Source organism: Agelaius tricolor, unplaced genomic scaffold, assembly GCF_023055355.1.
Source record: "Agelaius tricolor isolate 1412-34295 unplaced genomic scaffold, bAgeTri1.0.p SCAF_7, whole genome shotgun sequence".
Lineage (NCBI taxonomy): Eukaryota > Metazoa > Chordata > Aves > Passeriformes > Icteridae > Agelaius > Agelaius tricolor.
The window spans coordinates 6,044,092-6,066,588 of NW_027269267.1; the positions used below are offsets into that span (position 1 = coordinate 6,044,092).

The 22,497-nt window shown below is 42.1% G+C and overlaps 1 protein-coding gene across 4 annotated transcripts in view; it reads left to right on the forward strand.

The window, feature by feature from the left end:
• AGPAT3 (1-acylglycerol-3-phosphate O-acyltransferase 3) overlaps window positions 1-22,497 on the forward strand; it is an 88,985-nt gene that overhangs the window by 37,964 nt on the left and 28,524 nt on the right. For 3 of the 4 annotated variants that reach the window (XR_011679669.1, XM_071430240.1, XM_071430239.1), the window contains exon 2: window positions 966-1,086. The exons of the other annotated variant lie outside the window; for it this stretch is intronic. The gene's annotated coding sequence lies outside the window, so the exon portion shown is untranslated. The remainder of the gene's footprint in view (window positions 1-965; window positions 1,087-22,497) is intronic. 4 annotated transcript variants of the gene reach the window in all.

A 22,497-nucleotide genomic window follows, 5' to 3' on the forward strand; every position in this document is an offset into this window, starting at 1 on the left:
TTTATATTTGCAGACTCTGCATCCTGCTTAAAGTAAGTTATAAATGAAGTGATCCGAGTGAGAGGAGCACTCTTTGTTCTAACACCTTGCTAGAGGAGTGGTGGGTTATAGAAATGCTTTGTGTTGGCTTTTGTGATACATTCATTTGCTGGGCACACATTTAGAGGATGTTTTTCCCTTTTTTTTAAAGGAAAAACGGGTTTGCAGTCTGGAAAATCTGAGTGTCTTCAGGGCTTTTCTCATTTTTGAGGTTTGGGTTGTAGATTTCTACATGAAACTTTCATGGTGTGAGGCTTGTGAAATTAGATAACATGCTTTAAACAAGCCACCTCTGGGTAAAGTACATCTCTAATTACTGAGACTAAATTATGTGGAAAGTGAGCTTGTGTCTGAAGTAAATCTCCAGTTCAGTAATCTAAAATTAAATAATGATTAGCTTAATTGCTTGAGGATCATAAAAAACACTCTTAATAAAATATAGGGATTAATTGTGTGTTCTCAGAGCAGATAATTGCTTCTGCTTCATTTTCAGTAACTTCTCTCAAGACAGGGTTTGGAGGTAAGAGAAATAAAATAACCTTTTGTTATGCTGATTAGTAAAGCCAGGAAAAGTAGGCTAGTTCTTATGTATGCAAGCCCTTGCTCCTGTCTGCAAAGAAGCTGCAATTTCACTATTAGTGGCAAATTTAGAGCACTTGCTTTTAATTTCATAGATATGTGCCAGTTAGTCCCTCTGAAAGCAATAGCAGCTGGTACCTGTGGAGCTGAGTGTAGTAATGTAGATGTGAAGAAGGATCAAGTAGGGTTTTTTTCCTTCAGAGAAAGGAAAAAGACTCATGATTTTACTAAGAAGGGTTTGGGTTATTCATTACCTGGGTTGTCAGCTGCTTGTTTGCATTGCGTTTTGCTTCTAAACAAAATATTTTTTACCTTCATTCACTGGAGAATGTCTTTTTTGCTTATAGGCAAATGAGAAAGCAAATCTCTTGAGACATAAGCAGTGGTACTTCCCTGGAGGGAGGAGATGGGGATTCTCCTGTTGCTCTGAGAGTTGCCAGGTGCCAGAAGTGGTCCCCAGTGGTGGTGGTAAGAAAGAAATCTTCCCCCACGTTTCTGTGTTTGTGTTTTGTCTGTAGCAATATGATTTTTGGGGGTGGGGGGAAATGGGTGTGCAAATCCTGTTCTTCTCATAGAGCTGCATGAACTGCTGGGAGGGGTGTCAGATGTCTCCCACTCTGGAGAATTTTAGTTTAGGAATGAAATCAGCACTTGAGCTTGTGGCTGCTGCTGTCTCATGTGTGCTGTAACAGCTGGTGATCATTGCAGCAGAGATTTAACCACAAATAAACCTCCCAGGGACTCTAGAAATACTTATCTGTCTCCTCCTTCCTTAAATGTAGAAAAAGGGGAACTGTGTCCTTACAGTGCTTGAAGGACCTCCTTGATGGGGTTCACAGAGATCTCATCAATGCTGGCTGGGTTCATCCTAGGCTGTCTTTAGTCTGAACATCTTGAAATTTTATCCAATAACTGGCTATGAAAATGTTAAGTATCCCTGCAAGCTTCCTACTTTTTGTCTTTTTTTGTAGTCTGTCCTACAGTCAGAGGGAAAGTGGAAAGCTGCTGAGACCCTGCTGACACAGCAGCAGAGCAGTTTTTTTTCAGGACAAAATCTTAAAACCTATGGTTACTGTCAGATGTTGACATTTTAATGGTGATCTCTGATACCCTGCCTCTTCAGGGGCTATTAGTGGATTTTTTTGGTAAGAAAATAACTTAATCTTGGTGATTTGGAAAGATTTGAATTACTGCTTTGGTGTTCTATCACCTTTAGAGGTCTATTGTAGGACGAGTAGTCTCCCTAAAAATGGTAATTTCTGTGAGATATTTCTCAAAGCTGTGTTTCATAAAGCAGCACATTCTGGAACAGCCACAATCTGTGTTCAGGGCATTTACTGACCCTGTGCAAAGTTACATCCCTTTAAGATGTTCATTTTCCTGCTGTAGAGGAAGTGAAAGCATTGATCCCAGCTCATTAGGTGGGCAAATAGACACTTCCTGCAAGCCCAAAATATCCTTGGGTCAAAAATTTTACCCCCAAAAATTAGCTACTGCAGCTGAACCTGGCTGACTGCCTGCAGCTTTGGTGTGTGGAGGGACACCCAGCAGTTGATTTATTAAAGTAGCCTTGTCCCAGTGTCATGGTGACCAGCTGCTTTCAAAACTGGCTGTGTAAAATGTTTTTGCCTGTTCTTGTCGACACTGGTGTAGGAGCAATGCCCCAGAAACACAAGAAAGCTCTTTTTTTTATCTGGTTGCTGGATTTTGTAGGATACTTTTCAACTTACATGGCTGCAATCTTTGCTTTTCTTCTTTGTGTGTAAGGCTTGAAAAGGCCATTGATGAGTTACTGAGAAGCTAAAATATGCTGGGGTGGGGTGGGGGAGCAAGATTTTGGGTAGTGACAGCTCTAGAATTCTCAAGCTGTGCTTCTGTTCAGAGAAGAGAAAATCTGAGTTTCTCATAGCCAGCCCTGCAGGATGCCAGGTCTGTAACCTGTGCCCTTGTGTGGTCCTGTTTGGGTGTCTTGTTTTGGGTCACTAGAACCCAAAACAAGGAATAATCTGGAAATCAAATGTTCTGGGTGAAGTGAATGGCCATGCTGGAAGCTGCATGGATTGAATAAGCCCCTGAATAATCCCTTCAGCCTTCTCTTTCTTGATTGTCACCCAGATGATGAGAGGGCTGGAACACCTCCACTGTGAGGAAAGGTTGAGAGAATTGGGATTGCTCAGTCTGGAAAAGAGAAGGTGACCTTATTGTGGCCTTCCAGTGCCTAAAGAGAGCTGGAAAGAGAAAGAAAGATGGAGAGAAACTATTTACAAGGAGCCTAGAGTGACAGGACAAGAGGGAATGGCTTCAAACTGAGAGGCAGCAGGGTTAGAGCAGATATTGGGAAGAAATTCTTCCCTGTGAGGGTGGTGAGGCCCTGGCACAGGCTGCCCAGAGAAGTTGTGAAAGTCCCATCCCTGAAAGTGTTCAAGGCCAGGTTGGATGGGGCTCTGAGCAATGGGGCTCCTCTGGGATAGAGGCAGGAGTCCCTGCCCATGGCAGGGGGGTTGGAACTGGATGATCTTTAAGGTCACTTCCAGCCCAAACCCTCCTGTGATTCTGTGATCTGTCACCTGCTGCTGCTGTCCTTATTGTGGGTCTTACTGGGGGGGATTTGTCTCTCTGGCTTGTCAAGTTTATAATTTGTAGAAATTTCTGGAAAAGTCAATTTTTATAAAAGCCTAGTTGAGACCACAAAGAGGAAAAACAAAATAATCTTTGGATTCATCAGGCTCGACCTGAGAGCAGCTCACAAAAGCAGTCATGACAGTCACAGTTTCAAGAATTTCTACAGTTCAAGCAAGGTGAAATGTAAAGTGTATTGGAAGACCAGTTACAGTCCCTGTTTTCATATTTAATTAACCAGTGTGGAGGCTGTGGTGAGGTTTCCAAGCCTGTAAGACAGGTCTCTCCACTGGCAGAGTGATGCTCTGAAAAGCTGCTCCCAGAGGTGTGATCCCTGCTGTTAGTCTGGTGTGCTCTGGTTTTTAGGCAGTCTGCACAACTTGCAGAAGGAATGTTCTCTCCTATCTGTTTCTAATAAATAGGCACTGAGTTGTTGCACCTTTTACTTGGAGGAAGGGAGCATGAGAGTGGTTTTTTTTTTTTTTTCTGTAACACTCACTTTTACTCTTCAAAAACTGCACCCCATTAAGTTTGAGCCTCTTTCCTAAGGAAAACCAGCCTTGCTGAACAATTCTGGATATTTTTATGGCTGGAACCCGGCACTGTTCAGCCCTGCCAGGGTGGTCACTGCTCTGGGCCAGCACAGGATCCACTTCCAGCTGGGGATATCTGCTGGTGGAGCTCCAGGACTGAACTTCATCTCCTGGGGATGTTTATTTTGAGAAGAAAAAAGTAATCCAAACTGAAAGTGCTTTCTTAGAAGCCATAATGGCATTTACTCTTTCATAATTGTTTTGAAAATGTCAAAAATGCACAATGGAAGTTGTGAAGGCCTCACATTCAGGACCTTTGGCAGTACTTTCCAAAGCAGCAGAAAGCACAGTTTTAAATACAAATACTGTCACAGGAAGTGCTTCAGGACAATATTTCTGTGCCTTTGCAGCAAGGCCACTTCTGATTCAAGGCTTCATTTGCCCAATCTCCGCACCTGTGTCTCCCTCTGGAAAGAGCCCCCCTTTTCTCCTTGGTTGTGGTGTTCAAGTTTTGTTGTAGTTGAGATGGAGACATTACAAAGCAACACACTCCATTTTCAGAAGGCTTCAAACCTTTTTTTATTATAGCATGCATGCTTTTTATACATTCTTACAAAACTCCTAAGTTTACACTTTACTCATTGGTCACGAGAGACAAACAAAGTGCTTATTGGAATAGGCAGTTGCAGGTTTCTCTTATTTATCCTTCTTGGTTTCTATGTCAATGCCCTTGGTAGAAAATTCTTTCAGGGGTAAACATGGATCCTCTTATCAAACTTCTCTGGCTCACAGAAGTCGCTGTAAAACCTCTTCCACAAAGTTTAATGGGATAAGTGATGCACAAGAGTCAGTCAGCCTGAGACTGAGGAGTTAAAGATTGCACAGCCAAATTGTGATTGCAGAGGGCTGATAAGGGGCACCCTCCAAAGGCTGAACAAGCCCCCTCCTGTGGGATGTATGAAAAGGGCAGAGGGAAGAGGCTCAGGGCAGTGTGAGCTGGTGATGGGGCTGCTGGGCCCTTGAGGCACTGCAGGACCTGGCTGTGCTGGGGCATTTTGCAGGTCACTTTTGATGCTCTTTGTCATGGCTTTGTGAGCTTTCAACTTGTTTAGTTCAAAGTCATCTGGAATACTTTGGATCCATGTTGCAAGATGGGAACAAAATGCCTAAGCATCACCTTGTGCGGTTCCTTTTCCTGTGCTGAAGATATAATCATGCCTCTTATTACTGTCCTGTGTGTCCTGGGTTAACTGTTCCCTAATGTCTGCTGAAATTATCTGCTTTATAAAATACAAAACACCTCAAAGTCCAACCCAAATCTAAACAAAAAACCTGAAACCCAACAGTTTAGCTAAAGATATATCTTGTTGGTAGAGATGTGGGATGAGTAATAACTGTAAAAGCAGTTATACAAGCAAACCTTGAGGATGTGCTGACCTTAAGCTTGAGTTTAGAGTGAGCCTGTAGTAGTGCCTGGGAGGAGAGGCTTATGAGCACTCAGTCAAACCAGGCATAGAAAAAAACTCCCAGTTGCCTGGAAGTAATGAAATTCCTGACAGTAAAATATTTCTGATTAAGGCAGTGAAGTTTCAATTATTCCAGTTATTTAGAAATCTGGTTTATTACAGTTAAGGTAAAAAGAATTTAAATAGAACTAATAAAAAGTAGTTTGTGTTTAATGGGCTTAAAAGTGAACAAAATCTACAGATTCAAGAAGTAATTATACATTGCTGAGTAAATAGCATGAAGTTTTTTTTCTATGTCTTGATTGGGGAAATATTGATTCTTTTAGATTAGTTCTGGTAAATAGATCAGGCTGCTTGTTTGTTTATTTTAAATGAAGCTAGTCTGGTTTGCTAGACTCATTGTCTATAAATGTGTCCTATATTAACACATTGCATTGAACTGCAGGCAGTTTGTAATACCCTTGAATATCTGATTTTTCTGGGCATATAATTGCAGATGAGCTGAGGGTTATTCTGGCAGATAAAAATGAATCATAAGAGCATAAATGCTGCTTCTCAAACTGCTACTCAGCCTGACTGAGGAGCTTTTGAAGAGCAGTGCCAAGCTAGCAGTGGTGACATCCATAATTCCAGTTTGGCACATAGGGTCTTTTGAATATGAAGCTTTGGTACAGTGAACTCCTCTCTTTACTAATTAGCTTCTAATTTTTCAAGTGATGGGGAGCAGTTTTTGACTTGGCAGTCAAACTGTTCAGAAATGCTGCAAGCTCCAAGAGAAGTGGATGCTCACTTGTATACCAGTAATTTCACATTTCTTCCGGGACTTTTTAACTGTTCCAGCAGGAAACAATCCCTGCTTTGGTGTTTTTTTTGTGTCTCTGACAGAAGTGGAAGGAATACAGAGGAATGTATGGAGATGCAGAAATTTCCACTCAGGCAGCTGCCCACCTGGCTGGGGTTGTGATCACTGAGAGATCTCCTGTGGTCACATTAGTGTCAGTATTTGTGGCACCTGTAGGACTGAAAAAGTACTCACAGTGGCAGAATATTTGAATATCCTTTTGTCTGGGTCTGTCAGAGCCAGTTAAATATGAGGCCATGATAAAGAGAGCATCTGTGAAAGCTCCCAAAGATTTGCTATAAGCCGTGTTGCTGTCTGAACGTTGCTGGTGGAAGGCAAGTGTGGATTTCTAGTGGGCCAATCATTGCTGGGATTCCTGCAGCCCTCAGTAAAAGGGTATTTAGGTCATGTCTCTCTCAAACATTGCATTAAAAGTCCCTTGTTCAGAAGAAGCCGAACAAGGGACACTGAATCGTGACAGGGCTGACCAGTCCTGGATTTGTGATCTTTGTTGGCAGCATATTTCAAAGACTCTGTGTGTTACCACAGAAGGGTCCCCTGCCCTGCAGAATCCAGATGGCCTAAATTAACTATATTTGCTGCTAGAGGTCTATTTAGCAATAGAATGCCAAAGCCACCCAGGAGATGGGAGATATTAAGAAAAAGTGAGAGCTGTAGATGTTTCTTTTCAGGTTTTTGTCTGATGTGGATTCTAAAGACAGATGGGATGTTTACAGAGTGGCTGCTGTTCACTTTCCCAGCTGAATGGCCAACAAAAGCCAGAATTTACACAATGTGCAGCCTTCCCACTTACAAGTTAATTTTTTTGAATTGTGGGCTACTGCATTTGTAGAGAATTCTGGCTGTAATTTATAAAGATTTCACCACGAGCAAAAGTGCACATTTATGCACATGCAGTTCAGCATTGTGTTCAAACATGATCTTCAAATTCACATAGAAGAAAGGGGTTTTTTTCTTTTATTGTGGCTTGTTTGGGGGTTTGAGGGTTTTTTATTGTTGGGTGAAGAGGTCAGGGTAAAGGTTGTGTGGTGAGTGGCTGCTGCCAGTGTTGGTACAGAGACCAGAACAGGCTGGTGTGATCTTGGCAGAAAACACAGAACAATAAAACTTTGTTCAGCATATATTTGTTTTTGCTATCAGTCTGCTTGATAAGTCTGGTCTATCTTTTTAGGAAGATACCTACTTTTGTGTATATGCAAAACCACATCTGACTACAGGAGTAATTATGGATTCAGGCTGATAACAGCCTTGTGCAATATTTGTCAGTGAAATAATCCAAAAGAAGAACAAATGCCTCATTCAGGAATGAACACACTGCTGTTGGCAGTCAGGGTGACACCCAAGAGAGGAGAAGTTGGATCCCAGAGAAGGAGGAAGGGGATGATGTGGGTCCCTGCCCTCTGTACAGCCCTTCCTTTTTTGCTTTTCCCTCCTTGGGCTGTAGTAGCAGGTGCAGTGTGAATGCACTGAGCAGGATCCAGCTCTCACCCACTGTAACTCAGGCTGCCAGTTCAGCTCACTGAACTCTCTGAGAAACTGTTTGCTCGTGTACCTGCTGCATTTTCAGGTCATATTTTTCACCTATTATTTGTTCTTGACTGCAGAACAGTGGGTTTTATCTGAAGCTGCCTTGGTGACAGTCACTCAGCAGAACTCTACTTTTGGTGTTGGTATTTTTGCTTGTCTCCCCTGGGATGAAGATCTGAAACATCTGGATTTGGAAGAATGGTGACTTTTGTCTTCTCTCACTCATCACATGGCCTCTGTCTCCTTCCAGGCTTAAACCATGGAAAATTTCATGGTGAAAAAAAAAGAAAATGTGTGGACATTTTATGTATATAAAAATGTATAGACAAGGTGTCTTTGTCCATGTGACAAATGTCAGCCTGGTGACAGGAGGCTGGTTGGTCTTTATCACTTGTCACAGATCCATCAGGAAGACTGAGGACTGTGAAGTCAAAATTGCATAGCATATATTCTGCTTCTCAGTTCTAGAGCTGCCTTTCTTCCTTGCTGGTAAGCTGAGAGCAGTTCCTGGTTTGGAGGTATATTTGTAGGTGAGATCATGCAAATGCTCCTCTGGGGATTTTTTAGGTTTGGTATAGCAGGGCACTGGCAGGGGAAAACTTTCCTTCTGTCCCTCTTTGGTCTTGCAGCTGTGACACAGCTCAGGTGTCACCTGAGGCCTTTGCTTTACCCTGTTCCTCTTACTTACTTATTAATCATAAAAATAATAAATAATCCTATTTAATCTTTTCCATCCTGGCAGTACAGCTTGTGGTACAAACTCTGGAGCAGAGGCATAAATGAACAAAGGGGATGTGCTGAGCCCTGCTCTGTCTCCAAGCTGGCTCTCAGGAGCTGGTGGCTTTGTCTCTGGACACATGGATTCAGGAGCTGGTGGCTTTGTCTCTGGACACCCTTGTTCAGGAGCTGGTGGCTTTGTCTCTGGATTCACTGGTTCAGGAGGTGGTGGGTTTTCCTCTGGACACATAGATTCAGAGGTGGTGGCTTTTTGCCTGAGCACACTGGTTCAGGAGGTGGTGGCTTTTCCTTTGGACACATGGATTCAGGAGGTGGTGGCTTTTCCTTTGGAAACACTGGGTCAGGAGGTGGTGGCTTTTCCTTTGGACACAGGGATTCAGGAGGTGGTGGCTTTTTCTCTGGATTCACTGGGTCAGGAGGTGGTGGCTTTTCTTTTGGACACACGGACTCAGGAGGAGGTGGCTTTTCCTCTGGACACACTGATTCAGGAGGTGGTGGCTTTTCCTTTGGACACATGGATTCAGGAGGTGGTGGGTTTTCCTCTGGACACACTGGGTCAGGAGGTGGTGGCTTTTCCTTTGGAAACACTGGGTCAGGAGGTGGTGGCTTTTCTTTTGGACACACGGACTCAGGAGGAGGTGGCTTTTCCTCTGGACACACTGATTCAGGAGGAGGTGGCTTTTTCTCTGGACTCAATGATTCAGGAGGTGGTGGCTTTTCCTTTGGACACGCTGGGTCAGGAGGTGCTGGCTTTTTCTCTGGACTCACTGATTCAGGAGGTGGTGGTTTTTTCTCTGGACTCACTGATTCAGGAGGAGGTCCTTTTCCTCTGGACACACTGGTTGAGGAGGTGGTGGCTTTGCCACCAGACAGCCCCAGGAGCTTTCCTGCCCCCCCTGCCCATTCACTTGCATGAGGGATCCTGCATTACTGTGGATCAGAGAGCAAATCACACTGCTCCTCTTCTGCATCAGGCAGTGTTTAATACCTGAAATTTAAAGCAGCTCAGCACTTCTGGGAAGACAGAGTTTCCATTTCTTCCCAATTAGTGCTCAGTACTTCAAAGGGGGGCTTTGAACCTGGGCAGGGGCTTGCAGGCATGAATATTGTGCTTGCTGAGACTCTGTGCAGCAGCAGTCTGAGCTTCTCCTTGCTCAGCCACAGCACATTTGCATGCAGACAGATGTCTCCTGGCTGGCTCTCTCTCTGTCATGTGTTTGAGGCTTAATTTTTTTTTCCTGCATAGTTTTTCATCCAGAAAGCAAAGTATTTCATTTTCCCTGTGACATCTCACAGGTGAGACTCTTTTGTTTATCCTTTATTTTGCATCCCTGTTTTAACAAGTGATGGGCCTGTGCCACAAAACATTTTCCAGATTCACCCAGTCTGTCTAGCAGGTGGCTCCCTAGGTTTCACAGCTTGGTGTGTAAATGCATTTAACACTCCTGAAGTTTCTTTTGTAGTTTATTTTTATCTGAATACAAAGGATGAATTCCCATTTGTCTTGAAAATTCAACTACTTGGAGTGAAGAGGAGCATTTTATGTAGTCTTAGAGATGAGCAGACATTACTGAGGTTTTTTCTTAATAATCAGAGACTAAGATTGGCAGCATTTTGTAATTACATAACATTGATCCCTTTTATACATTGCAAGAGGCCTATTACTCAAATAATTTTGTACTAATAGGGGTTCTGTTAGATAACTCCTTTTCTGTTTGTTATGTAAGGGCTGGTATTATAGAATTGCTGTTTGAATACCAGCACTATAATTTTAGAATAGCTTTTATCATAGAAATACCAAGTAAGCCTTGTTCCAAATATAGGCAATTATTCCAATATCGTAATTATTTTTTTTTCCAAATGGGGCTTCTTGATAATTGCTACTTTGGGTTCTGTTTTCATTATAAAATCACGACACTGTCCTGTGCCCAGTCATAATTCATTATGTGCATTTTCTCTAATGAATGTTGTGCATTGGAAAAGTATTGATCAGCAGTCCTGGAAACTGGTGACTGAGCTTCACCTATGAAAACACTGCAAGTGCCAGTTTAGTGACTCTGCATGTCTGAACCCCTCCTGTCATCTTTGAACTCTGTGGGTGTTTGTCTCTTGGGCTTTGGAGTTTATTTTGATGTTTTCTGATAGATCCTGATTTCTGCAATTGAGAACAGGAGCAGTGAGTCCAGTCTCAAAATGGGATTGGGGAACACAATCAGTAAAAATTCCCTTGGAGCCCACAGAAACTGATTATTCCTAAGCAAGGAATTTAGTTGCAAGCTATCTCCTTCATTGACAAAGATGTAGATAGTAGTAAGACTTTTACCTTGGAATTGCTTGAGAAATGGGGTTGAGCTGCAGGTGAGGTTGCAAAAGGTCTTTCAACAGACCTGGACTTTGTGCAGGATATAAGAGGAGAGGAGGACCTATTGACTTGGTGCATGGAGGGCACCTGAAATTTTCCTTTATTTTCTGAATGCTGTGGTGCTTCTATCCTGGTTTTCCACTGGACTCTTACTCACCACACTTTCTGGAGTATGTTGTATTTAATTTGTGTGTGCTTTAAACTCAGAGGCAGCTTTTATGTTCTTATTCTACCCAGCTCTGCTAAATCACATAAAAGTTCCTATTTGCCTGTGACTTAAACATTCACAGCCTCCTTTTTGTTTTTTGTTTTTTTTTTTCCTTTTTGGCCAAATAATTCCAAACATTGTCTGTTCTTTGAGTGTAAAAATGTTCTTATTTGTTTCATCTTAAGTGGTTTTATGCTGCCTATTTCAACTTTATTGAAATCTTCTTCCAGTGTGACTCTACCTCCAGGGCAGCCAGGGTTTTAAGAGGGTCTTACACCATGACTTTGCTCTCTTCAGTGCTGTTGCTAAAGTTTAGTCAAAAAACAGGAGTGTCAGGGGCCTGTGACTACCACTTAACTTTCATTTTTGGTATCTAAGCTAGAATTTGTTTGGATTTTGTTTCTTTAGAGGCTTAACTCTGACCAGGTGAGTTATGCTGCATGTTCATAGAGGGCTGTGTTGATAAATGGGAATCACTCTTCAGTCCAGCTGTTGTGTCCTGGTACAGATGTGCCCTCAAGTCTGTCTTTACCTGGACTGTCCACATTATGCTGCAGAGCATCTGGATGGGGCTGATGCCTTGTGCAGGCTGACCTAGAACAGAGACTGGACAGAGTTAAAGAATAAAGGTGGGGTTTATTAAGAGGCCTCAATAGGTCCACCTTGGGCAGCACAACCCAAAATGGCCACAAAATGGATGACCAGTCATGAAGTCTCTCAATTTTATAAGTTCTGCTCCATTTGCATGTTGGAGCTAATTGTCTAATTACAGCTTTAGGTTATGAAGTCCCATCTTTCTTGTTTTCCCTCTTTGGTCCATGTTGTCTATGCTCTTGGGCCTGAGATTTGGATCATTTGTCCTTGGTTCCCAGCTGGAGCAGGAATTGTTTTGTCTCCCTGCTCTGTGCACAGAGCTCACCATCCCCTCATATGAAGCCCAGACTTACACACTAAAGCAGAACAGAATCTGAAGAATATAAAAGCTAAACCTGAGGCATCAGGGCCCTGGGCTTTACCACCCCATCAGCACTGTGTTCTTGCACAGGGTGTAGCTGCTGCCACCTCATTTCTCCCCTCTCCAGGCTCCAATATCTCCTGTCTGTTAACCAAACTCCTGGACTGTGCCTGCTCAAGCCTTCCAAAAGCCCTGATTTTGGAGCAGGGAGAAGAGAGAGGAAACGCCATGATCATCTGTTGGGTTCTGTGATGGGAGGTTCCTTTGTGCTGAAATCTAGATTTTGTTAAAAATCTTTTGTCAGGTCCTGCAGACACAGAAAGTGTTGAGTGGCCGTGCTGAGCACACGCGCGACCACGCGAGCGAATCCGGTCGATTGTAGCCTGGTAATTTCCTGTAAGGAGCTTACTGGATTAGAGCAAAGGCTTGGTTTGCCAGCAACACCACCTGACTGTAATATTTCTTGAGCAGTATTACCTGTTTTAAATATTAGTCCACTTCTGCCCCATTCATGCCTTCATTCTTGAGGTAAGAGGGGCTTTTTTAGTTCAGTGGCTTACAAAGCCATGTAGTAGAGAGGACACCCAGCTGATTTTTCAGGCTGCTGAGCAGGCAGTTTTAGTAGCTGAAGCACTTCCAGATTTACCTCAATGTGCTTTTGTCACCATAATCCCTCCTCCATGTCAAGACTGATTCGCTCTCCTAGCCAAGACTCACATCGTGCGTTTTTGCCGTTCCATTTCTTCTCCTCTTTGTTTTTTTTTGGGGTTTTTTTTGTGTTTGTTTGTCTGTTTATTAATCAGTAACAAATTGGGAAGATGTTGGTAAACCAGTCAAGTATATGCTTATTAGCTGGAGTCTGCGCTACCCTGATTGTCCTGGCTTTAGCCTATTACTTGTATTGGTAAGTTGGATTTTTGTACTGCAGCTGTGCTGATGGTGGCTTGTCCTTAAAAATGCTTCCTTGGGGTGAGCTGGAGAGTGATGGTAATTTTTGAAGTGCTCTAGAAGGCTGGTCTGTACTTACCAATGTGTGGCTGGGGTAGATACCTTCCCTGATTTGCTCTGGTGCCCTTGTTATGGGACTCGGTTTTGTTGCCTTCTGGGTTTCTGTGTTTTCATTCAGCTGAGAGCATAGTGGCTAAGGAAGCCACTTGGGCAAGGTGGTGACTGTGTGTTTCCATTTCTTTCTGCAAGCCTTTATAGAGCTCCTTTACTCTTATTTTGTGCTCTCAGTGTTCTCACAGCTGTCTCTCAGCACGTAACACGGAAATTAGGCTGACAGGCTCACCATGTATTAGGGTGTTTGCATTAGGGACACATATGTCTTCAGCATTGAAAAGGAGTGCTTCAGGCAGGTGAAAATGAAGATTCTGGCCCTTGGAGGGTGGTGGCTGGGAGCAGTAGAGCCAGGAGCCCACACGTGCCTGGGTGTTTTGACTGGGTTTGGGAAGGGTAGGAGCAGGGCAGGGCTGCCCTACATTTCTGGGCTGGCCTTGTTTCTCTGTGTCTCCACATATGCACAAGATGTTCAGCCAAAAGAAGTCTTGAAACTTTTTAGAACCTTGTCTGGAGCAAACAGTGACTTTTAGAAATGCAATCTGTTGACTGGCTTTAGTGAAAAAATACACATCAACTGTAAAAGGAAAAGCTTGCTGGAATTGGAATTAATATGGCTGTGCCTGGTGAACTTTCCAAGGAGTGTGACATTGCTGGGAACAAGTTTCCAGCATGACACATGAGTTTGTTTGTTTGTTTAATAAAGTGTTTAAAAAACCAAAAGAAATTAAAATCTATGTAGGATCATCTTGGTTTTACTTTGCCAAATTTTTCCTCCAGGCAGTTTTGCCTGTATCGCTTACAAGCCTACAATCCTCTTTGTGTGTGTATGCACAAAATTGTAATAATAATGACTTTATTTACATTTAAGCTTTCCAGTGATTCTCTGCAGATATGTAAACTCTCAGCTATACAGTGTGGCAGCTCAAATTAAAATGTGTGTGATTACTAGTGCCTGTAGTTCTCAAAATGTGAAAGAAAACAGACATGTGTAAGTGACTTTACAGTTTTAATGTTAAAATCAGGAAATCTAGAGCTTAAGGACATCTATAGCTGTCCTGCTAAATGTTATTTTTAACAAAAGAAAGTTCATGTGGTAAGTACATACATGAACCCAGTGTAGTTTTTAATTAATTCTTCATGTCTTAATATTGGGGTGTGATGTGTGCATCTGACAGCAGTTAGTTTTTGTACTGATGCAAATATAAACTTGTGTGCATTATGCATACAGAATAACATGCACACATCTCTTAGAATTCATTCTTTCCCTTTATTTTGTTCCCTCTTAAAATTCTTGACTTGAATCCAGGTCAAATCTGGTTTGCAGGAGAGATTACAATTCTGCACACAGCAGGAATTAGCTGGTATTAGGTCAGATCCTCTTCTTCAACAACCTCAAGGTTCAGGAGAAAATTAATTACATCACCTGCTTGTTTGTGAGAAGAGAGCTCATTCAAACCTCTTGATTAGATGTAGATGAGACTTAATGCAAGTACCTTACAGCATTTTTTTGCCTTTGTTGGTTTGGGTATTTTTAACTCTTTAGTTTGTTGTTGCTTGAAGAAAGCTGACTTTGATAAATATTTTAGTTCATTAATTTTTAATGTAAGTCTGCCCTGTAGGAAGTAGCTAGAAAGACTAATTATTTCCTTTTGCTTCTTAAATATGTTAGTTTGGCTGCTGCAATTCCCTTAGAATATCCTCAGATGGAGCTGGGGTGATTAAGATCAGAGATCACCAGTTCAGCAGGGAATCAACCTTGAATATTGAGAGATTAACTCGGGGTCAGGTTTTTTTTCTGTGATTCCATCTGATCTTTTGCTTCTCCTGGGTTGGAGCACCCTTATTAACTTGCTGAACCAGATGCATTTTGGTCACTTTCTGGACTAAATTTAATTTGTCCTCTCTAAGGAATTCATCTAAGGAAGTGAATATTCTTTGTTCTACTGGAACTTGTGGCACCCTCAAGGCTGAGGCTCCCTTGCTGCATTTCTCATGTAATACCACCCCAAGCCTTGGAAATCAGCATGTCTCTCCTACTTCCCCCCAGGAAAATAAAAAACCCAAAAACAGAAAGAGGAAGATAAATATGCAATTCTTGGATATGTGGAGGCTGGTGCTCAGGCAGTGGTGAAAGGGTGAGGGACCACCAGAGTCTCAAAGTTACAGGCAGCTATATAGAGAATAATCCAGAGGATTCCCCATTACCCAGCCACATGCAGGCTCCTTCTGATAGCAGGTGTGGAATCTCACAGGATACACTCAGCAATCCAGTAGTGCAGGACCAAAGCAGACAGAAATGATAACAGCATTAGACATCACATTTTCCTCTTTGCTCAGTCATTGCTGCTTCAGAGAGTTTGTTTGGTTAAATCCTCTCCACAACATGAGCCCCTAAAAGAATTGTCCTTTTTCACCAATCAAGAAATCTCTTAGCCCATAAATAATGGATTTATCATTCTGTGTAGGCTTGTCATCACTTAATATATAGGATAAACTCATAAGAATAATTTGTACTTTTTTTTGGTATGTTTTAATTGACCATTTCCAAGCTACAAAATATTTGAAGCAAATGCTTTTCCTTTCTTTTTCCCCTGCTGCCAAATCTGCCTTCTGTTTCAGCTTCTGGCCACCAGAGGAACCTGGAATATTAACAAGTATTTAGTGTGATTAATTGGTGTACTTCGTATTAGAAGTGAAGATAATTTGACACAGTGACTTTTCCTCATTCCTAGAGCCACCTTGTTGCTTGAGTGAGGTGCCCAAATGCCTGAACTTGCCATGAATGCTTTGATTTTATTAATGCACCTTAAGAGCAAAATAATTCAGATCACTACATTTTGGCTACTGTTGTATTTTGTGCTGCAATAGATTGATGTTTTTGGAGAAGGGACACCTGTGCTAGACTTCTAGTTTTAATGAACTACATCATTTCACTACCCCATGGTTTTTTAATTTGGGTTTTTTTTTTTTTTTTTTTGTGGGGTTTTTTTGTTTGTTTGTTTGGTGGGTTTTTTTGGTGGTGGTGGTGGTGGTTTTTTTTGTTTTTTTTTTTTTTTTCTTATTGACTGAAGTGGTGCTTTGCTCTCTCTTTCTAGTGTTTGAAGCAGTAGTTTAGCACATGATGTCTATCTTCACTTGGATTATATTAGCAATTCCCATAATGGTGATTTTGGACTGAATGCATTATCTGTTATTTCAGCCACAATAACCTGGAGGTTCCTAATTTCTATGAGCTGATGCACAGACAATGGGGCCAGGTTGTTTCCATGGGAAGCCCCTGGCCATGGGAATGGTTTGGAGCTCTGGGAAGTGCAGTGTAAACACTAAACTGGTGAAATGTGAGCACTGAGCCCCATTCCTGTCACATTAGGGCTGGGTTTGTGATATCTGTCATCTGTGGATAATGTGCCCATAATCTAGCAGCTCGTGCTTGAAATATAACCGTGTTTGTGTAAAAGCCACTGTGTGCTCTGCTGCTTTATTTAGGCAGCTTAGAGCAGAGCACTGAGCTGATAGGTGTCCTACATTGACTGAGTAGTTGTCTGTGAGATAAATGCCTGGAGATTAAAGCAGCCTGTGCCTTCCCAGCACGCCCGTAGCACCAAACCACGCACTTTGAGGGGTGTGGAGTATTCCTCTAAATCAGGAGTCTGCAGAGAAGTTGGAGCTCTGAGTAGCGTTCTCAATGTGGATTTCAGGGGGGTTGTTTCTGTGCTGTGGCTGCTGCTTGTTGAAAATATGGAAACCTCAACCATCTAAAAGCTTGTTACCCAAAGAATTCTGTGGCCATGCCCACGTGCCTAAAGCGTGAAGTTATCTGGGCTAACATAGCATTGCTGGGTCTTTAAATGTGATGAGCTGAAGAGGCTGAGCTTGGCAGACTTTTCAGCCTGCTTTGCTGTGGAAATAAAACTTAGTGTTGTCCCGTTCAAATACATTTATCTCTCTCTCCAGTGATATGTTTTGAACTCATGGAGGAATTTCCAGACACACTTGGCTGGCTGGCAAGTGTCTATGAGAGTGTCCAAAATAACTGGAATACTACAAGTTTCATGGAGGCAGCCTGGGAGAGGAGAAAGGGGCTGCTAAGAGCCTGTTATGACAAAGTTGGATGTTCTTTGCTACCCATGTCTCTACATGGATGTGAGCACTGTCAACACTGAAATCCAAGTTCATGAGGAGCCAGGCTTTTGGAATGACATGCTAAATTCCATTCTCTGGCAGGCAGCTCTCTAAGCTACTTAAGCTCTTCTCTGCAAGCAGAGCAATTGTTATCCAGGAACTAAACAGAGATTCCTATATATGGGTCTGAGTTGGAGGTTAGATAAAACATGAGATATTAAGTGCTGGAGGAGAGGCTGGAGGAGCAGCTGTTGACACTGCACAGGCTGCATTTTCCTTTTGAACACCAACAGGTTGACCTCAGGGACTTGGCTGATCCTGCTCCATGCAGTGGTTGCTGTGGTCCAGAGAGGCAGCAGTTCCTTTTCCACTGAGGATGTGCAGCAGCACAGGTCCCCAGGCATTTGGTCCCCCATGGCTGATTTGCTTGCCCTTTGAAAACAAATGATGTCAGACTGTGATGTGAGAGAGATGGGATTTAGTGCTGTGAAATCTGGAAGACACCACGAGAGACACCCACCCTTTCAATGCTAACAAAGGGACTAAGAGGAGCAAAATAAATGTAAGTAATACTTAAACTTAGGTCTGTCAAACAACAATGAATGTGTTTCAAATCATATCTTAGATTTAGCTGGTAGAGTTAAAAACGAATCTGAGTTACCTGGTAGGGTGTGTCTGTACTGCAGCTGGGATGTGATTAGTTTTAGAGGGGTGAAATGCTTGTAATAGTAGCCATGACAACGTAGAGCTCATTGCAGGCTGCAAAAAACACCTGGGAAGAAGTGGAGTGAAAACTCAGGCAGTTTGGGATTAATTATTATTGCTCCATGTGCAATGCCTGCCTTCCTGCAGAGCCCACTGAGGACATTTCAAGGAGAGGTCTCAGGATGGCTTCACATGGTCAAATGAGAGATCTCAGCATCTTTTTTTTTAATGGAGATTGTCATTGTGGGCTTGTCATTAAAATAAAAATCCAGTCATAGAAGATAGTTGGATGGCTGTGATTTGAGTATGAGGCAGCTTTCAGCCAAGCTTATTTCTGATATAGGTTGGTTTGCTCAGGGCTTTGTCCAGTTGGGTTTTGAAAATGCCCAAGGATGGCATTTCCTCAGCCTCCTTGCACTCACTTGTTGCAGTGCTGAAGCCACTGTTCAGTGTTGTTAACACAGCTGGCAGTAACATTAAATTGGTGTCACCTTTTAAACAGAATCTTATTAGTCTATGTCCAAAAGGAAATGATGAGTCACTTTTTCCAGAGGTGGCTGCTTGGGACAGACAGGCCATTTGAAAATGCAAACTTCTGAAGTTTGGTAGACTTTGAAACTGAAGTAAACCTGGGAGAAGCCTGTGGGTTTTCTTTTTTTGGTGGCGCTTCTTTGCCTGGAGAGATTCAAACCCATGCAGGTATCCATGGTTTGGCCTTGTCTGTGTGAAATGCTGATTTCTCATCCTGCAGAAGGACTGTGCCAGGGAAACAGATGCTATCAGCAGCTGGAGTCACTCCCCTTCTCCTGTTTGTCCTATAGTTTGAAATATATATTCACCTGTAATTGTTTGAAGATGCTTTCCCTCAGATTCCTGTCGTGCATGTGTTCTTTTTGCTTTTACACAGTCCAATACATTTATAAAACCAGAAGGTGAAAGCAAAACTTTGATGTGTGTAGCAAAGATCATAAAGTGCTCATAGGAGCTGTCATCCAGGGAAAGATTGAGGAGACCAACTGTGTACATGGGAGCAGGTAGGATGACAAAAATGAATACATGAACACAGAGGAGAGGAGGAAAGTTTGCAGAGAAAACCAACTAGAAATGATGGTATGAAATGTCAGGAAAAAATATAAATATAAATTAAAATATAAATTAAATTATAAATTAAAATATGATAGCCTTGTTGAACACTTCTTTTGAAAAGAAAACAGAAAACATGACAGGGGAAGTGGCCTGTAATATCAGAAAAATTAATGGGTACTTGAGTTGTTGTGAAATTACTGTAGAAATTAAACTTGCAAACCATGAAGATACTGTTTTGTATCTTGAGTTCAGAAATAGCATCAAATGCTCTTTACTAAATAAACCATCTTTCTACTTGGTGCACATATTGCCATGGTGAGGGGAGAATTAAAACCAAATTGTTTGTTCTCCAGAGATCAATAATAGAAGCGACAGTTCTGAAAATAGATGTTTACGTGGAGAAGGAGATGAAGCAAGGATATTTTAGCTTTACTACCCTCTTGATATGTCTGGGAAGTTTTTGGATTAGCTGGTGATTGCTCTGCTTGTCCAGTGGCTCTGGTGGAAGGAAGCTGATGAACAGGGCAGAGCTGCACCAGGGGGATGTGTGTGGGGATGGATGCAGCTTCCTTCTGTGCTCAGTGGATTGGGAGACAAACAGGCCAGTTCAGAGGGGTTTTTCTGGCAGTTAGTCAGCTCCTTTTGTCTGACTAAATCCAAGTGTTATAGTGGTCATGGTTATTAATATAATACCCTGTCTCTGTGCCATGATAGTAGTTAGCATCAGATTGATGGTGTCAGGACACCAGATTGTCATTTTACTCTCTGGAATCAGCAAGTAGGGGAAAAAAATAAAGTCAGGAGAGTTTCTTCTGAGGTATAAATAACTCCTGTAGTTGCATGTAGTAGGGGAGGGAAATAGCATGCTGAATATTCTGGCATGGAGGTGGAGAGTGAGAGATGGAAGACTTGTTCATCTTCCCAGTTGTGGATTCAGGGGGAGCTTGGTCTGTACTCCTCCTCAGTTTCTCTTAAGCCATGTTCATTTATCTTCCCCTTTCTCTTCACCTGAGCAATTGTGAATCAGGTTTGGGCCCCTTGCTCCACAGGGGTGTGGGGAAGCTGCTGTTCTGCAGGAGGTTTGGCTGTCCCTGTGCACTCCCTGGGTTTAATTTAATGCTGATATTGGTAGTGGCAGCCCCACAGGTCAGGTTTGCTGTTCAGCAGTTGTGAGGCTCCCTCTGGAAATTGTTCCTCCATCCAGGGTGACACCTGGAGCTGTGCACGCTGGTCTTTGGGGGAAACCATACATCCATCTGGAAACAGGCAGCATTTTCTAAAAGATGCCTTTCCATATTATATTTAACTTCTTTAAAGCCGTAATATTGGCTTTGTGGTGTTACAAAGTTTATTGGGGCAAGCTGGAAAAAAAAAAATCCAGTATAATTTACTGTGTCTAATTAATTTTTTATGTTCCAGTTCATCTGGTTTCTCCATGGCTCTGCTCTGGCCACTTGCTGTCAGTGAAACTCTGTCTTCAACAAGGGTGGAGAAACTGGAATTTTTTTGCAACCTGGGAGTTGTGCAAAGCAGAGCAAGTGACTCAGGAAAGGGCACTTCAGCAAATCTAATGTCAAATTGAAAATCCCTGCATAGAAATACAGAAATGCTGAAGTTAGAAATACTAAAGTTTTTCTCTGAAATAGTTGTATTTCAGTCTGGTTTGTTTGGTTTGGTTTGAGTTTATCTTTTTTAACAAAGAAAACATTTTTTTACCTGATTGGACTTCAGAATTTGGGACCTAATGGGAGGTTTAATTACCAGATACAAGGCAGATGTTAATCACAAATTAGAAATTAGGAGTCAAGGGGATGGCATATTATCTAAGCATGTTACTCTTGAACTATTTCTTAGTATTTTCCCCACACTGTTTAATTAATGCTTTAAAAGTGTCATTATCAGAGTCTAGACATAAATCTGACTAAATCCTGTTTTATGGTGCCAGTTGTAATTGTTGGTAGCTTCAGGTTTTTGTATTCATAAAAATGCATTTTCACCCATGCAGTCAAACTATCAGTCTTAATAACTTGAGAAAGAATGAAGGGCTTTGGAAAGATATTGAATTACTGTGAAAATCCACTCTGGGTACTATTCTTCTCACTAAAGAGCAGCCACAGCCAGAATGTAAGGGAGGAAACAAGACCTAAGTGCCAAGGAAAGTCTGGCTGCTTTAAAATTCAGAGACCTCATTTTCTCCCACCTGCTTTTTATTCAGAGATTGCAAGAGACTTTTTTTTTTCCAACTCCCAGTTGGGTTTTCAACTTTGAATGAACTAGTTGAAATGAAGAAAATACTCACTACACCTGCTAGCTCTATCAAAACCAGAAGTAATTAAGGCAAAAAGTCTTGGTTTGCAAGAGAAATGGAAAATGCTTACATTTGAGGGGGAAAATGTCAGTATCAGCATTTGCTCCATGGGAAAGGCTGAAAATAATAGAGCTGCTGGATGCAGAATGTGATTTCCTGGTGGTTAAATCTTGACATGATTTCCAGTCAGGAGGTGCAAAAGTCCTGAGTTCTTCAAAATAGAAAAAGTACCCATTTTTCATCTATTTGAGAAGAACTTGCAGAGGTAACTTACAGCTCCAGCTACTTCTGTGAAATAACATGTTTGTAAGTTTTGGTCTCAGCCCTTTTTTATCATTTTAAGCAGGTAGAGTTTGTTTTGCCTTTTTTTAGTGTCTGGTGTGTTGTGTTGTTTTGTTTTTTTAATCAAACCGAAATCCTGGGTTGTATTTTTGACTCACAATGTACTTTATTGCTGGTTTTGCCCACCTTCATGTCAGGTGGAGGGGGGGTTGTGGCTCCTCCTGGCATGTCACAGCCATGGGAATTGTGTCAGCACCCAGCCTGGTCAGGGTTTCACAATGTTCAAGGTGTTTGTGCAGCAATAACAGTGACCTGCATGGGGAACAAAGGTGGAGAAACCAAATATGTGTCACATTTTCAGCATTTGAGAAGTTAAGCTCAGGGTAGGAGTCTCTGTTCCAGTTGAGAACTGGGAAGAATTGCTTCCTTTTGTCCGTCCTTTTTGCAGGAGTATGTCTAAAATGTTCATCTTAACTTTCTTACTACTCTGCACTGGTTGATCTATGCATTAACAGGAAAAATTCAACTGGCAGCAATCAGTTTTGTGGGAAGGGAAGGGATTTGATGCTCTTGCCACATTGCCTGTAAGAAAGAAACATTAATGCTTCTGTCCAAATGCAAATTTTATCACAGATTTGTGGGATTGCTGATGCAGTGTAGCACTTACAAAGGTGTTCAGAGTGCAGCAGGATGGAATAAATGATGAGCTGATCTGAGAAGAGCATTGATTATGGCCAGCCATAATTGTGGCATTACTTCTCAATCATGAGATCCATGCTCTCCTGGTTTCCACTTCCCACCCTTTCTCTGATTACAATGCTGATTTTCTGAAGGTAATTTCTTACCAAATACCAGCATAACTACTGGGTTAAAATTGTGTTCTTTCAGGCCTACAATTCCTAGGCTGGAAATGGCTGGACCTCAGCCTGTTTTTGTATCTGTGTGTATATTGATTTATGAGCAAAGTGGTTTTCAGATTCAGGGGTTTCTGCCCTGTTAGTGGGACCTGCCTTTGGCATGGCTTGGTGTGTCAGCACAGTGCTG